Raw genomic sequence first — 17909 nt, 5'->3', positions numbered from 1 at the left:
GATGAGTGCACCAGGACGGGACATTCAGGTCACATAGTAGAGAGCCGATTCCTCATTCACACAGAGTTCACTTCAGTTCACAACAGAAGACTGAGGGTTGAAAGATGGATTAGCGGAGGACATATAAAGTCACTGAGAGACTGGTTGGTAACAATTCAGGATACATTATTTATACAAGTCCACAGGGGTTATTTAGTTGTTGTTATCTCTACTTATATCAATTTTTTTGTCCCCACTTTTTTCATGCCAGTGGCTCTTTATGTAAATTAGCGGTAGGGGCCAAAGCAGTAGTGAACTGATAATGGTGCAAATGGCAGAAAACATTAAGGGGTCTATTCAGATGTGATCGTTGTGGTCCGAATTCGCTCCCACGGCCGATGGGGGGGGGGGGGGGTTGCACATGCACAAACCCCTGAGCGAACGCCTTCAAAGACTTTCACACTCGCCAGGACGTTTGGTCAATGATGGTCAGGATGAGGTCAGGCAGGGGGTGGTTGTTGGGTCCGCCAATCATTTTATGGCTGTGCCCACAGAAACGGTGGGCAAGCCCTTGGTAACACTGGGTGGACACCTGCGAACTCGGGGTGAGCGACCATTGAATGATTTTTTTCTCCGTGCGGCTGTAAGCGTACACATCCGATCACATGGTAGTGTGGGGATTTGGGGGGGGGGGGGAAGGGGGAGGGGGGCATGCATTCCCCTGTTGTGGTGGGAATATACGCAGCCTAGCAAGCAGGTCTGAATTAGGCACTGCGCGCTGTAGTTAGCAATGGCTTGCTCTGTAGATACAATGATGTAGGAGTATCAGAGAATATAATTGTGTTATCTTTTCAGTTATCCATTTCCTACGTAGCTGTGATAGACCCAAAATTTCATGATGTCACAGTACTGGCCTGTGAGGAGGCCTCCTCCATCTTCAGCAATAGCTTTGTGAGAGTGGCCTGTATGGTAGGCCCATGGGGAACTGAGCACCCCATCAGTCACCCCATCACTTTCTCTGCCACCTGATTCAGGGATTACTATGGACTGGGCACTGTCAGGAGCCAGACCGAACTCCCATTCTTTGACTGAGACAACTCCTCAACTCTCACTGTATTGGTCACATGGTTACCGATGTCCTTTTGCCATTGGCTAACTTTGACACTATCAGGGCCAGTGTAAAGCTTTTCCGCACCCTAGGCAAAACTTCGACCTACTGCTCCCCCCTTCCCCACATACGCACACGCACACACACACACTGCCACCAATACCCACTTTCCAGGCCCTCAAGCGAAAGTGTGAAGGTGGGGGTCTTAGAAAGTTCCACACCCACCACCTGCATTAAGTGCAACAAGGATGTCAGATGTTTAAACATTATTGCAAGTCAGCTATGTATGCTACTGTCTGGATGGGACTCCAACCCAAACTTAGGGCCTTATTCTGGTTGGTGCGGTTCTGTCTGCGTGCGGTCGGACGGCCGATGTTTGGTATTTGCGCATGTGCAGAGGCGTATCTGCGCATGTGCAAACACAGCGCACGTCCGAATATGGCGTGAATTTTGTACACTCCGAACAGTGGGAGGAGAGGGGCGTGAAGGGCTGTTTGGGCTCATTACCATATGTGTACGCCCCGCATTTCATGGGCGTTCCCATGAAAACGCTGGGCGTACGTATGGTAATGCGGCCGTGACACACGTGTGGGGGGCGGACATATGACATTGCCGGATGCCAGTCCATATACCTGCTTTTGCACGGAGAAATGCCCGAGTGGTCTGGAGCACTCAGTGCTGCCTGACCACTCGGTCCTGCATTCAATGGTCTGCGACCATCGAATGATGGGGGAGGTTCCCAGAGATGGAGGAGGTGTTCACATGATAAATCCACTCGCGCTCCGTTCGGTCAGCGTCTTACCGCATTCGGACGGAGTGAACGAGGCTAAGAACGCTCGGTTCCTGTCCGCAAATACGCATCCGACCGCACCAACCAGAATAAGGCCCTTAGTGTCCGTGTAGATCAGTATCTTGTGTGCTCTGCACCACTACATACAATATACATAACTTGCACGCATCTATTTCAGAATTTCAGATGGGAAGAAAGAAATGAGGGAGTGGAGAAAAAAGGGGTATAAGGTTGACTGTATTTAGGAATTACATGCTCCACTATGCGTTAACATGTTCTGCCAGGAGTGACATGGTCTGCCAGGGGTTAACGGCACGGGGGGGGTGCGATACTGTGATGCGGCACGGGGGGGGGGGGGTGTGATACTGCGATGTGGCACGGTGGGGTGTGTGCTGGCGGTACTGCCACGCTGAAATCCCCCAGCAGGGAGCGGGCGGCGCGGGGGGGCAGCGTTGATTAACGGGCGGGATGGGGAGGGGGAGGATTACAGACTCTGTACACAAAGGAAAACTTATCGCACAGGAGAGTGATGAATAAGATACTAGAAAAGGTGGACCCCTGATTTTTAGTTACAGGTTTAAATGAAACCTAGGTTGACGGGGGTGTGCTACCACTGGACATCTATATATATCAAGCAACAGGGTTTGTACAGAGACAAAAAAAGAAATGTCACTGTGTGGTGCACCTAAGAATTGACACAATAATACGTAACTTTTAATTGGATAACTCTAAAATTGGTAGCGAAATAATGGACACACAATACACAAAAACATATATGACACAGACAGGTGTTTTAAAAAGGGTACTGATACCCTCACGACGCTGGGCCCCCAATCCCAATGAAATTTATGAGAATGCTTTTATTTGTGTACACATAAAATGCTTTGATGTTTTAGCAGTAACTTAGTACCTAGGACGTTCTCCTTAATTAGTGGAGAATTGACGGGTATGATACCCGGTCTGATAGGTACTCACGGCTGTTGTGCGAGTGATAGTATATGGATCAACTCACACAATTTTTACAGTTTGAGTGCTGGTTAATCTCGAATGCACTCTGAATTACCACAATTATAACAACAGTCCTGCCCCCCGTAATAAGTGTGGGTCTAGGAAAGGTAGTGGTGCTCTGCAGCAACGCTAGTCTGACCCGCTGTGTGGGATGCGGGTATGAGCCGGGCGATGGCGTCGGGTAGCGGTGTAGGTAACTGCGCCCGGTGGGAAGTACCGAATGCGGCTATGTTTGATGCCGCAGACGTTCCCACTTGCCAGTTCTGATACAACACGGTGTTAGTGCGCAACACACCGTGTCTTGCCCTGGTGAGATATGCCAGGTATCAGATCGCCAGAGCGTGCTGCAGAGGAAAAATACTTTAAGCTAAAACAGATCAAAATGCATTTATATCAGGGAAGGGAAGGGGGACACAGACGAAGTGTAACGGTCGGCGTACGCTTCGCCAAGGAGCTTTTTCAAGACCAACCTGAGGGGCAGCAGGAAGTTCATTAAATACCTGCCTCTAATGAATATTCATCAGATGCTAATTTCCAGGGTGTGACCAGGTAACAAGTTGGCTAGTGATTGCGTTGGGCATGTGGATTCAATTAGTCATGTGGAGTTGTAAATAATTAGTATACATGCCCGGTTGATAAAGTAGTACAAATAAAGTATTGATGTTTAGAGAAAGAAGAAAGAATTAAAAGTTTAAGTGTAGCACTTAACTGATAATATGGAGTGTAAAACTCTGCATAATGATACAGTCCAGGTATAATGTGTGTGTGTCGATTATCCATTAATTATAGTGGATGCGTCGACATAAAGGAAGTGTCGACAATAGGATGGCAACGGTCTGATGTCCACAAAATAAGGTCTCCTAGTGTAGGGTATAACAATGCATATGCATCAGGGATCTCATTACTGGGCATATAGTGTCAATCTTTATTAAAGTAGATGCGTCGACATAAAAGAGGTGTCGACAATAGGATGGCAACGGTCTGATGTCCACAAAATAAGGTCTCCTAGTGTAGGGTATAACAATGCATATGCGTCAGGGATCTCATTAGTGGGCATATAGTGTAAATCTTTATTAAAGTGGATGCGTCGACATAAAGGAGGTGTCGACAATAGGATGGCAACGGTCTGATGTCCACAAAATAAGGTCTCCTAGTGTAGGGTATAACAATGCATATGCATCAGGGATCTCATTACTGGGCATATAGTGTCAATCTTAATTAAAGTGGATGCGTCGACATAAAGGAGGTGTCGACAATAGGATGGCAACGGTCTGATGTCCACAAAATAAGGTCTAGTGTAGGGTATAACAATGCATATGCGTCAGGGATCTCTATTTAGTGGGCATGTAGTGTAAATCTGTGTCTGATGATGTATTAGGTACTAAACAGTGGGATGACATATTATTCCTTCCTGAGGGGTACCTATTTTCCAATAATGGGATGAAAACAAGAATGAAACTGGTGACAGTATGATAATGTGAGTTGTGTATATAGAGAAAGATGCTCGATAAATAATATGTGGGAAATGGATGTGACCCCCTGTCTCTATATTCCGGCGTTCCGGGAGATGCATGTGATATATTTAGACACACGCAGTCCCAGTCCTGTCGGAGCAGGAGACAGGGGTTGCATCTAAATGGAGAGAGTGAAGTGTGTGTCGGGGGGAATGATGCACAGAAATAAAACATATTGGAGTCTGTTTTCCAGTGTAATGGTGGGGTAATATGATATAAAACATAAAAATTATGCAGAATTGCATATGAAAATAAGTGAAATGGTACTCTTTACCTAGAACGGCGCCAGCGATTGAAATCGCGGTCGTCGTGGGTAAAAATCGCGGGCATCGCGGGTAAATCGGGATGGCCGCGATGACCGCGATCACCGCGATTTTCCCATAGGGAACAATGTTAAAACGGCTGATTGACCGCGATTTTACTGTTAAATGCCTCAATGGACCCGATTTGGGGCAAAATAGGCCAAATTAACCCTTAAATGTCCCCCCAAATGTTTAACGCCACCCCACGATCCACGCCAACCCGAAGCGTGGCGAGCGCAGCGGTACGCGTCCTCCGACCTTTTCATGCCCTACTATCCACTAGGGCGTGGTGTGAGAATATAATAGTGTGGCGAGCGCAGCGAGCCACCGAGCCCGAAGCGTGGCGAGCGGACGCGGATACCTTCACAGGTAGACGCGTCCCCTCGCGGGCTTCACAGGTGTCCACCTCGCCACGGACACCTGTGAAGCCCGCGAGGGGACGCGTCTACCTGTGAAGGTATCCGCGTCCCCTCGCGGGGCTCGCTGCGCTCGCCACGCTTCGGGCTCGGTGGCTCGCTGCGCTCGCCACACTATTATATTCTCACACCACGCCGTAGTGCATAGTAGGGCATGAAAAGGTCGGAGGACGCGTACCGCCGCCCCTCGCGGGCTCGCTGCGCTCGCCACGCTTCGGGTTGGCGTGGATCGTGGGGTGGCGTTAAAAATTTGGGGGGACATTTAAGGGTTAATGGGCTCTGTGGCCCATTTAACATTGATTCCTATGGGCAAATCGGGTGGATTGAGCCATTTAACAGTAAAATCGGGTCCATCGCGCCTTTTAACATTGATTCCTATGGGAAATCGTGAGCATCGCGTCGCGGGCATCGCGGGTACATTTATGGACGGCCGCGACGCGACCGACACGATTTCAAAGTTTAACATTGGTTTCAATGGGAAATCGCGGGCATCGCGTCGGTCGCGTCGCGGCCATACATAAATGTACCCGCGATGCCCGCGACGGGCGCCGTTCTAGGTAAAGAGTACCAGTGAAATTATTCCGGTTGCACCGTGGGATATGTGGTGACAGGCTCCATTCATAGATGGATATTGCATTCAAATGTGAATATGGTGCCATGAATGAAGAAATGGTGTGATGATATAGAAGCAGGGAGGGAGAGAAGCCCTCTAGATTGGTGAGGATATAATCTGTGACATGCGAGTGTAAGTGGCATAGAACCACTGTACTGTAAAATGAAAATAACAATTGTGGTGAGAAAGGTGAGAAAGGAATTGTTGATGGAAATGGTAGAAATAATAAAAATATGGGGTATAGGGTTGGATTCCCAACAGGTTAAGACAAAGAGGAATTTTTGGAGTGTAGTCCACTGACAACAGATATTAAAACTATAGAAAGACTGTATAATTATTTTCTTCGTTGAGGCCTCTGGGGGACATGGAGTCCATCAAAAATATCAGACGGGTCTCTTGTTTCAAAAGCTCCTTGTCCCAGTCTCCTCTCCTGATGGACATGGTGACTTTGGTCATCCCAAAGGCTTTAAGGCCCCTGGGACTACCTTGATGGTGTTTGAAGAAATGTTTAGCCACAGGAGTGAGTGTTTTGAATTTCTGTTGGTCTTTGGAGGCGTTTTTGATGCTCAGAAGATGTTCAGACAGCCTTTTCTTCAATGGTCTGCGTGTCTTCCCAATGTAATGTTTCCCACAGGGGCATTTTAAATTATAAATGACCCCTGCAGTATCGCAAGTGATATAGTCCTGAATTTTCCATTCCTTGTTGAATTTATCTGTGAATGAATGGCGCGGAGTCATGTAAAGGCAGACCCTGCAGGTCCCACACTTGTAGGATCCTTGTTTTCTGATTTGGTTCTTGGATTCTTTTTCAAGGTGGCTATGCACTAAGATGTCTCTCAAATTGCTGCTCCGTCGCCAGCTTATATCCACCCTGTCTCCGAGAACCTCCTCCAGGTCTTTGTCCGTTTTGAGGATACCCAGATGTTTGTTCAATACTTGTTGTATCTCTCGCCATTCTTTACAGAACGTGCCAATGAATCTTATTTTCTCAGTGGTGTCAGGGATTTGCTTTTTGGGACGAAGAAGTTGTTCTCTTTCATGCTTGCATACTGCTTTTCTCGCTTTCTGGATAGACCTCTTACTATACCCCCTGTTTCTTAGTCTGATATCAAGTTCATCTGCCCTTTTAGCATAGGTTTCTTCACGTGAACAGTTACGCTTTGTTCTCAGGTATTCTCCCTTTGGGAGCCCCTGGATTACAGGGGGAAAATGGGCACTCTCATGGTGAAGTATAGAGTTGGTTGAGGTTTTCTTTCTAAACATGTCAGTAATGATGGAGCCATTCTCTTCAACCCTTATGAGGAGGTCCAGGTATTCCACCTCCTCCTGGCTGACATGGTAAGTAAGTTTGAGGTTGAGGTCATTCTTGTTCAGTATGTTCATGAACTTGAAAAACAAATCAATTTCACCTTCCCATATCAGGAACAGGTCATCTATATACCTTAGCCAGATCAGGATGTGCTGAGTATAGATCTCATGGTCTTCTGTGAAGACCACCTCACGTTCCCACCACCCCAGGTACAGGTTGGCATACGTGGGGGCACAAGTGCTCCCCATCGCTGTCCCCTGCACCTGGAGGTAGAATTGGTCCTCACAGACAAAATAGTTCCTCGATAGGACAAATTTCAGTAGTTCAATGATGAAGTTGTGGAGTGGTATGTCCTTGTCCATACTTAAGAAGTATTCGGAAGCCTGTATACCGTATTTGTGAATGATACTAGTATACAGGCTTTCCACATCGCATGTGATTAACCAGGTACCTGGGTTCAATATGATGTCCTGTATTTTGTTCAGGACGTCCATTGTGTCTCTTACATAAGAGGGAAGAGTCAGAACGTATTTCCTGAGATGATGGTCCACAAATTGGCTTGCTTTCTCAGTTAAGCCCCCCATGCCAGATACAATGGGTCTACCAGGCGGCTTGGTGTCATTCTTATGCACCTTGGGCAGTAGGTACAAGGTAGGGATCTTGACTTGTTTGATTTCCAGAAAGTCATATTGTGTCTTGTTTATGGCTCCATTTTTCTTGGCCTGTTCAATCATCCTCTGGTAGATTTCAAGGTAGTTGTCAGTGGGGTTGAAGGTTAATTTCTTGTAGCAAGTACCATCCCCCAATTGTCGGTCTAGTTCTTCCTTATATCCACTTCTGGACCATAGTACCACATTACCTCCCTTGTCAGAGGGTTTTATGATCGTATCACTCCACTCCCTAATTTCTTTCAATGCTCTCCTTTCTGGTATACTGAGATTATCCTCGCTGTGAAAGAGATGTTTGTTTTGTTCAATCTGGTCTAGGTCACGGCTCACCATCTCCAAATAGACCTTTGTCTGTGGGCAGATAGATGGATCCGGTGAAAAGATTGATTTCTTTTTGAGTGTCGACATGGATGTGTCGGCATTAGTAGTGGGATTGTTAGTTAGTGATGGGATATCATCTGAAAGATTTTCCAGGATCTTAAGTATTCCCATATCACATTTGTCAAAAATCTGATCCATACAGAGCTGGGATGGATCACTGTTAGTGTCAAAATTGGGGGAAGTAAGGCTGGCATCCTCTGTTCTCTTATTGAAAAACTTTTTTAATAGGAGCTTTCTTACGTACAGATTCAGGTCTTTCTGAAATTCAAACCGATTTAGTGATTTCATAGGGGAAAAACTGAGGCCTTTATTGAGTACTGAGATTTGTGCCTCATTGAGGACATGATCTGTTAAATTGATTATTCTCAAGGTGTCATCAGGTATCACTTCCTGTAATGTCTTATTTCTCGCCGATCCTCTCTCCAGTCTCGTGGACCTCTTTTGCCCCTTCTTTCCCCTCCTGATCCTCCTAGTTCTCGTCCCAGGTTCTCTCTAAGATCCCTGGGACTGACCCCTAAAAAAGGCCTCCGCGTTTTAGTGGTTTGGGATGGATCAGTTGGCTCACTATCAGAGGAATCTATGTCTGAGGTGGTATATCCTGTGGCATTGCCGGCCGGCTTCCTCCCATTATTTATATTCCACCTGTAGATCCGATTTGTTTGAAAGTCATGTAGATCTCGTTGCAATTTGTTTTTCTTACGGCTAACAACTTCTTTCTCAATATTTTCTAGTTCGCTTTTAATTCTGTGGTAGGCTTTTTGAAATTTTTCCAGGCCCTCAAAGTTTTTCAATTTCTCACTCAGTAAGTTGATTTCATGTGTGCATTTGTTAAGTGTGATTTCCATCAACAATTCCTTTCTCACCTTTCTCACCACAATTGTTATTTTCATTTTACAGTACAGTGGTTCTATGCCACTTACACTCGCATGTCACAGATTATATCCTCACCAATCTAGAGGGCTTCTCTCCCTCCCTGCTTCTATATCATCACACCATTTCTTCATTCATGGCACCATATTCACATTTGAATGCAATATCCATCTATGAATGGAGCCTGTCACCACATATCCCACGGTGCAACCGGAATAATTTCACTTATTTTCATATGCAATTCTGCATAATTTTTATGTTTTATATCATATTACCCCACCATTACACTGGAAAACAGACTCCAATATGTTTTATTTCTGTGCATCATTCCCCCCGACACACACTTCACTCTCTCCATTTAGATGCAACCCCTGTCTCCTGCTCCGACAGGACTGGGACTGCGTGTGTCTAAATATATCACATGCATCTCCCGGAACGCCGGAATATAGAGACAGGGGGTCACATCCATTTCCCACATATTATTTATCGAGCATCTTTCTCTATATACACAACTCACATTATCATACTGTCACCAGTTTCATTCTTGTTTTCATCCCATTATTGGAAAATAGGTACCCCTCAGGAAGGAATAATGGGGGTTATTCTAGTCCATTCTTTCTGACAAAATCCTTCTTAGATGGACAAAACCATGTGCACTGCGGGTGGGGCAGATGTAACATGTGTAGAGAGAATTAGATTTGGGTGGGGTTTTTCTTCAAAGTGAGATCTATATTGAAGTGTAAAATCATGCAGTCAGTATTTTCCCTGCACAGAAACAAAATAACTCACCCAAATCTAATTCTCTCTGCACATGTTACATCTGCCCCCCTGCAGTGCACATGGTTTTGTCCATCTAAGAAGGATTTTGTCAGAAAGAAGGAACTAGAATAAACCCCAATATGTCATCCCACTGTTTAGTACCTAATACATCATCAGACACAGATTTACACTACATGCCCACTAAATAGAGATCCCTGACGCATATGCATTGTTATACCCTACACTAGGAGACCTTATTTTGTGGACATCAGACCGTTGCCATCCTATTGTCGACACCTCCTTTATGTCGACGCATCCACTTTAATTAAGATTGACACTATATGCCCACTAATGAGATCCCTGATGCATATGCATTGTTATACCCTACACTAGGAGACCTTATTTTGTGGACATCAGACCGTTGCCATCCTATTGTCGACACCTCCTTTATGTCGACGCATCAACTTTAATAAAGATTGACACTATATGCCCAGTAATGAGATCCCTGATGCATATGCATTGTTATACCCTACACTAGGAGACCTTATTTTGTGGACATCAGACCGTTGCCATCCTATTGTCGACACTTCCTTTATGTCGACGCATCCACTATAATTAATGGATAATCGACACACACACATTATACCTGGACTGTATCATTATGCAGAGTTTTACACTCCATATTATCAGTTAAGTGCTACACTTAAACTTTTAATTCTTTCTTCTTTCTCTAAACATCAATACTTTATTTGTACTACTTTATCAACCGGGCATGTATACTAATTATTTACAACTCCACATGACTAATTGAATCCACATGCCCAACGCAATCACTAGCCAACTTGTTACCTGGTCACACCCTGGAAATTAGCATCTGATGAATATTCATTAGAGGCAGGTATTTAATGAACTTCCTGCTGCCCCTCAGGTTGGTCTTGAAAAAGCTCCTTGGCGAAGCGTATGCCGACCGTTACACTTCGTCTGTGTCCCCCTTCCCTTCCCTGATATAAATGCATTTTGATCTGTTTTAGCTTAAAGTATTTTTCCTCTGCAGCACGCTCTGGCGATCTGATACCTGGCATATCTCACCAGGGCAAGACACGGTGTGTTGTGCACTAACACCGTGTTGTATCAGAACTGGCAAGTGGGAACGTCTGCGGCATCAAACATAGCCGCATTCGGTACTTCCCACCGGGCGCAGTTACCTACACCGCTACCCGACGCCATCGCCCGGCTCATACCCGCATCCCACACAGCGGGTCAGACTAGCGTTGCTGCAGAGCACCACTACCTTTCCTAGACCCACACTTATTACGGGGGGCAGGACTGTTGTTATAATTGTGGTAATTCAGAGTGCATTCGAGATTAACCAGCACTCAAACTGTAAAAATTGTGTGAGTTGATCCATATACTATCACTCGCACAACAGCCGTGAGTACCTATCAGACCGGGTATCATACCCGTCAATTCTCCACTAATTAAGGAGAACGTCCTAGGTACTAAGTTACTGCTAAAACATCAAAGCATTTTATGTGTACACAAATAAAAGCATTCTCATAAATTTCATTGGGATTGGGGGCCCAGCGTCGTGAGGGTATCAGTACCCTTTTTAAAACACCTGTCTGTGTCATATATGTTTTTGTGTATTGTGTGTCCATTATTTCGCTACCAATTTTAGAGTTATCCAATAAAAAGTTACGTATTATTGTGTCAATTCTTAGGTGCACCACACAGTGACATTTCTTTTTTTGTCTCTGTACAAACCCTGTTGCAGGATTACAGACTCACCTGCTCCCCGCTCCCTGCTTTCTGGTACCTCTTTATGGTACCTCGGCGGCTCAGTACCGCCCTCCAGTGGCTGGCGCCCTAGGCAAATGCCTAGTCCTGCCTAGTGGTGGCGCCGGTCCTGGGTCCACGGTATTTAGGTTGACATACATTGGGTCGATCACTGAAAGTTGACAAGGCTTAGGTCGACACCTGAAATAGGTAGACATGGCTAAGGTTGACAGGGAAGATCCACAGTCAAAAAGTTGTTTTCACATTTTTTTTTGTTCCAGTTGTCAACATAGTCAACATGGACACAGTCTAAGTGTGCCATGCTTCAGGCACGGTGCCTCGCTGTGCTTCGCACACTTTTATATTCTCCCAACATGCCGTAGTGGATGGTAGGGTAGGAAATACCATCTGTCGGCACATGTCTGCTCAAAAAACGTGAAAAACCCATGTCAACCTTTTGACTTGACTTTCCCATTGTCGACCTAATGCTTTTGTCGACCTAGCGACCCCGTTGACCTAACCCGTGTCGACCTATTTCAGTCATTCCTCATTTTCAAATACCTGACACTTTGTAAAAGGACGACACAGACATGATAACAGTGGAAGGCATCATTCTGTATAGCACTTAGTGCAGTAACCTCGGATAACATAGGTTGTGTATTAGCCCTGGGGTATAGTGCATTACTGGTCACTGCGATTAAATTGCCTTCTAATGAATAGCAACACTTGGTCCCCTCTCTGTAAGTGTCAGTTACTTATCTCAGAGTGACATCTTCAGCCTCTCACATTACCTCCGCCGCAGGAATACTCCTGGTTATAGACACAGGGAAACAATAGGTCTCCCCTGTCACTTACAGTTTCCAGTGTAACAATACATTTCAGCAAACATCACCAGCCAGCCTTAGTTATATAGGGCTTTGCTATTGCTACGTCCTGCCTGGACCTTGCGCAGAATGCGGATAACTTACAACCTGTGACTAAGCAACCCTGCAAAGTTATCATTGCTCAGTTATCCCTCTGCAAAAATGGCCAATGCCAACATTATATTTTTAAATTACCCTTAAAATAATATTATTATATTATATATCCTGTATCATGCAGAATTATACGTGCGACACAAATGCATCTCCAGATACAGTGACTTGATTCCTGAGCAGGGAAGGGTCCTGAGCAGGGGGGCCAGCGTACACAGCCTCGTTCAGTATTATAGACAGGTTTGGTTGATACAATCAGCTTGTAAGGTTAGAGAGACGGACTACCAAAGGCTCATGTACTGTATCATAGGTTCATGGGTTGCAGACGAGCATGCGCACAGACATTACAAGAGCGCACAAAGAAGCAGTGGTCCCTTTTTGCAGTTGTGGATCAATTAATGTGTGTTTCACCCATTAACTACATTGTGTGCTGTGTTTTGAATGTTTAAATGTTTAATATCATTTTGAAGTAAAGTTAACACAAATGCTGAACGTCATTTTCCAGTTATATATGTGACGCACAAAAATTTAAATTTCCTTCCAAAGTTGTACAGCCAAAATCTTTTGCTGCACACAGACTTCGTAAACTTAGAGGGAACATTGGTTGCAGCCACTGTGTGGCCAACAGCTGAGCCATCTTACCTGTTACAGTTCCATGTTTCTATAGCTTTGTCATCATTTGGCGACACATAAGGGACCTTATAAACAGTTGCTAGAAGTAAATACACAGTTTATAGTTTGTGTGTGAGAGATGATGGCATACTTGCAGCTTTCACACTCTTCTGCAGATTATCTCCTTTCAGGACCTGGGACAGCTGCCGGTTAAGGTGGCCATACACACGCAGATTTATCTGCAGATATGTCTGGTTGGAACAAAAACATGGTTATGGATGAGAGCAAATGACAGTTGACCATGTGCTTGAAAATGCTGGAAAACTGCCAAACTGTCACTCATCCATAACCATGTTTTTGTTCCAATCAGCCAGATCTGAAGATAAATCTTACTAGTGTATGGGCACCTTTAGAGTCCACTCTCGTCTGTTACAGCTCGGTCAGTTAAGCCGCCGCCCTGCTCTAGTGAAATCCCACTGTGCGAATTAATGTGCTCACTGTCCGAATGGATGTGTTCTCTCTGCACATGTTACATCTGCCCCACCTGCAGTGCACATAGTTTTGCCCATTTTGAGAACAAATTTGTACTGCGATCAGATTTGAATAAGGGCCTTAAGGAGGCCATACATCAGAAAGACCGGTCTAATGCTGGGTACACACCAGGACGACTAGGGCCCGATCCCCACAATCTAGATCGAATTCCGACCAATTGGATGTAGATTGTGTGCTGATTGGGCACTTTTCTGTCCTGGTGTGGACCGATACCGATCCGATGCGCGGTCCCGCGGGTCGGTCGGTTGTTATTGAGATCCTACCTGCTGCAGGTAGGATCTCAATGACGACCATACAGCCGGGTGCGGGTCGCCATCGGATCGGACCCGCTCACGGTGCACATCGTGAGCAGGTCGTGCCCCCCCGCGTCACCATGAGCAGGTCGGATGAGACACTGACGACCCGCTCACGATGTGCATCGTGAGCGGGTCGTCCTGGTGTGTACCCTGCATAACAATCATGATTGTGTCCAATTTCCCTTCAACTCCCCGGCAGTCCTTGGTGGTTTTTAGACACACAATGTACTCACAATCTGTCATACAATCCATCTGCTGCATTATTTTATGATTGAAGCTTCATTTAAATAGGGGCCGGCCTACTAGAATCAAAAGGAGTACCAAATATAAATTTGCCAGCAACTACCAATCTGCACACATCTGCTGTGTTATGCCATTATTAAATAGCCCGAATGCAGCAACCATCTGAAAACTGTTTTCATAGTGACAGAATTGTGCAAAAGGACGTTCACCGGCCTCTTCAGCCGCCCACCCGTCTGCTGCTTGGAAACTTCTGCGGCTCCCAGCATCTTTACTGCCATGGGGCGCCCGTAAGCTGCACCTCTCTTCTCTGCTAGGGAGGGAGTGTCACATGACTCTGGTTGTATGAGCCATCTAAAGACAGATTGCATGTACTTAAAAGCACATGCAATTTGCTCCCTATCCCAACTGATCTGACGTGCAGCACGTCAGATCATAGCTCCAATCCTCCAATCTCCCGGGGCTGGGACATTGTGTGATTTATGATTGTGTACACACTATGTGCACACGATCTGCATACAATCCATATTACAATGCATTGAGATTGTATGATTGGGTGCAATGTCTTTCTGATGTATGGCCACCTTAAGAGTGGGAAGATACAGGCTTCCCCAGCTGCACAAAGTATATTAGCAGGTAAGTGATGTGTTAGTAAAGATCATGGTGTTTGTAACATAGGGGCTGATTCAGATCTGATCAGTGATCACTTAGCCCCCTCCCCTCTAGAGTGGAATCCCACCCATGTCCACGGCTGCGAATGACTTTGCAGCGGTGCGAGGAGAAGGAAATCCATTCACACTCACCAACCATCCAATAGGTTACCCCTATCCTCCTAATGGCCAGGCCCACCTGCGTTTTTTTGGCAGCTCTCCCAGAAAATGCTGGGGTGCCGCCTACAAGCTCACTGGTCAATCAGCCAGTGTATGGCCTGCGATCACAGGCCTACACTGTCTGTGACCGCACGGAGGGCTCGCGCAAACCATGCGCATGCATGGTCCTCCGATACCAATTTGCAGCCCTGTGTTGGAGGCTGAACCGGCCCCATAGACAGTGACATGATATAAGGAAGCCACAGTCTGAGGGGCAAGGGCAGCAAGTTTCTGTCACCGTGACAACCACCTCATGGCCTGATTTAGCCCTGGACTAGTGGATTTTTGTATGCTTCCCCCCCATATGCCTGCAAACAAAAATACAGTAATATGGATGTACCATAACTGAGGCCTATAGCCACACTGACATGTACCATAGGGGAACTAGCGGCTAATAGGATTCACCCCTGAGAGGTAGATGTTCAAAGGTGCAGGGTCTTCGGTGTATGAAGCATATTTAGAGTTTATGTTGTACCAAGAATGGAAGAATGGAATGACTGAAACAGGAAAGGAGTGGGTTAAACATTCGAGGCCATAGGAAGCATGTGACTCAGCATCCAATAAGGATGCAGGGTTGGCAAAGTTACCTGGAATATACTGTTCAGGAAGAGGAGGAGTCAGCATCTTGTTCATGATCTGTCCGCCCTCCCTCCCCTTTTTTAGTGGTGGTGGGGTGGTTTATTGCGTTAGCTGTTTGGCTGGAAAGAACGGCAGGTCAACTGGTTTTGGGTCATTTTTAAGGGTGGATTGATTGCTCATAGTTGTTTTTGGTGCGCTCACCTTTGTTGACTATAGGGCCTCTGCTGGCTCACCTGGGTCAGGTACAGCAACACCACCCGGACAGGTGGGTAGTGAAGTTAGAAGGTTGAGCGGATACCGCTTGTTGCTAGGCTGTTGTTGTTTAGGTAGAATAGTTATGGGTGGGGTTAGATCAGGGCTGGGCAACACCGTCCCTCCAGATGTTGATGAACTACACATCCCAGGATGCTTTGCATTAGTTTTGCTATGTGGCCATGCTGAAACTGATGCAAGGCATGCTGGGATCTGTAGTTCATCAACATCTGGAGGGCCGCTGTTGCCCAGCCCTAGTTAGATGATAGCGGTCCTTTCTGGGCCACCATTATTTAATTACTCTTTATCAAGCATTCAAGATTAGAGTTGGGTAAATAAATGACAGACGTTATTTTAGGATAAGTTAAGTATTATGCAAACACAATGTCATACATCAGTCGCTAGGATGTTTAATTGCACTTTCGATTGTGCACCCAGCACTTTCTGCGCACTCCCCATATTATGCTGTTGTTGCTGAAAATAGTCAATATAAAGAAGAAAGTTAAACGGAACGTAACACCCCTTCTATGCTGACCCATAAGCAGGACTGCCAAGTCCATGGGCACGCTTACCCTACATGTACACCCAGTACTGTTCTGTTCCTCCTCTAGCAACGCAACACATCCTGTCAGCAAGATATCACTCATGTTGCCTTCTTAATGAATGGCTGATTAGGTTTCAAGGCAACCAGACCGCCTGTTATAGAAACACCCTTCTCTCTGCCGCTGGGGTGTAACTGATACAAACCCTGTGCAGATCTTGTAGGGCCTGGCAGTGAGCGCCTGCTTTCCCTCTGGTCCCGGAGCACTGCAGGTAAGCCACGGGTGTCACATGGGGAGAGATCATTGTGGTGCAGCGTAGGTCTTACATGGATGGTGCCTGCTTAGTTACCAAACAGTGGTCTGATGGCCGCTGGAGCATGACCGGAACTGAAGTCAGACGTTCCCTGCTCAATGTGCAGGTAGTAATACTGAGTCTCCAGGTGTAGGCTACACGTGGCATGGTAGTATACTGCTGAGCTGTTACAGTGGGAAGCCAATGGAAAACTGCGGCCACAAACATTCATGTAGGCTAGTAGGCTTCAGCTTTCTGTGTGCAATACGGATGCTCTTCCTGCACACAACAGATGATTTGCAATTGTCTGCGGTTTTGATGGACATTCTGGGTTTTTCACATACACACCTGGAATGTTTTTGTTTGTGTTTTACTATTTAACCCATTTATAGTACTGCTCTGTGAGTAGAAGGTAGGTTCATTCTGATGTGAATGGCCCTTATTTGTTCTCAAAATGGGCAAAACCATGTGCACTGCAGGTGGGGCAGATGTAACATGTGCAGAGAGAGTTAGATTTGTGTGAATTATTTTGTTTCTGTGCAGGGTAAATACTGGCTGCATTATTTTTACACTGCAATTTAGATTTCAGTTTGAACACACCCCACCCAAATCTAACTCTCTCTGCACGTGTTACATCTGCCCCACCTGCAGTGCATTTTGAGAACAAATTTGTACTGTGATCAGATCTGAATAAGGGCCAACGTCTGCAGGGGTGTTTCATTATAGAAACAGAAATGAATGACAGTGCCTATACTTTGATCTATTTAAATCGATGTGTTTCAGGGGCTAAGACGCACCTTTGCTACAATTGCAAATCATTATAAGAATTTTCTGTTAGTAAATATATGTAGCCCCAGAAATACAATAATTTAGATAAAATGAATTAAAATTGACCTTTAGGGAATATACCCTATGTATACACTATGGACCTTATGCTGGTTCACATGCTGTACTGTAAATTTCCATCCATTCGCAGCCTTAGGTGCAGGGACCAAATAATTTGATGGTCGCCGACCAATCGAGTAATTTTTTTCGTACACGCAAAACTAATGCTGTGTACACACGGGGGCGATAGGGGCTATAATCGCTGGGAATATGGTCGCAGGCGACCATATTGCCAGTGATTGGAGTGCGCACCAGCGATAAATCGCCGGGTGAGCGCTTTCGTTTTCTGCCCCATTGTAATCGCTGGTCGCAGCTAATTACCT

The 17909-nt window shown here is 45.8% G+C and overlaps 1 protein-coding gene across 1 annotated transcript in view; it reads left to right on the top strand.

The window, feature by feature from the left end:
- The first annotated feature begins 34 nt into the window (after positions 1–34).
- The window catches only part of GRID2IP (Grid2 interacting protein), a 144074-nt gene continuing 126199 nt past the window's right edge, over positions 35–17909 (top strand). The window contains exon 1 of the mRNA XM_083152944.1: positions 35–143. The gene's annotated coding sequence lies outside the window, so the exon portion shown is untranslated. The remainder of the gene's footprint in view (positions 144–17909) is intronic.

This window comes from Crinia signifera, chromosome 7, assembly GCF_055691185.1.
Source record: "Crinia signifera chromosome 7, ASM5569118v1, whole genome shotgun sequence".
NCBI lineage: Eukaryota > Metazoa > Chordata > Amphibia > Anura > Myobatrachidae > Crinia > Crinia signifera.
The sequence above is the reverse complement of the archived record's forward strand: the minus strand, read 5'-3'. Positions and strand labels throughout refer to the sequence as shown.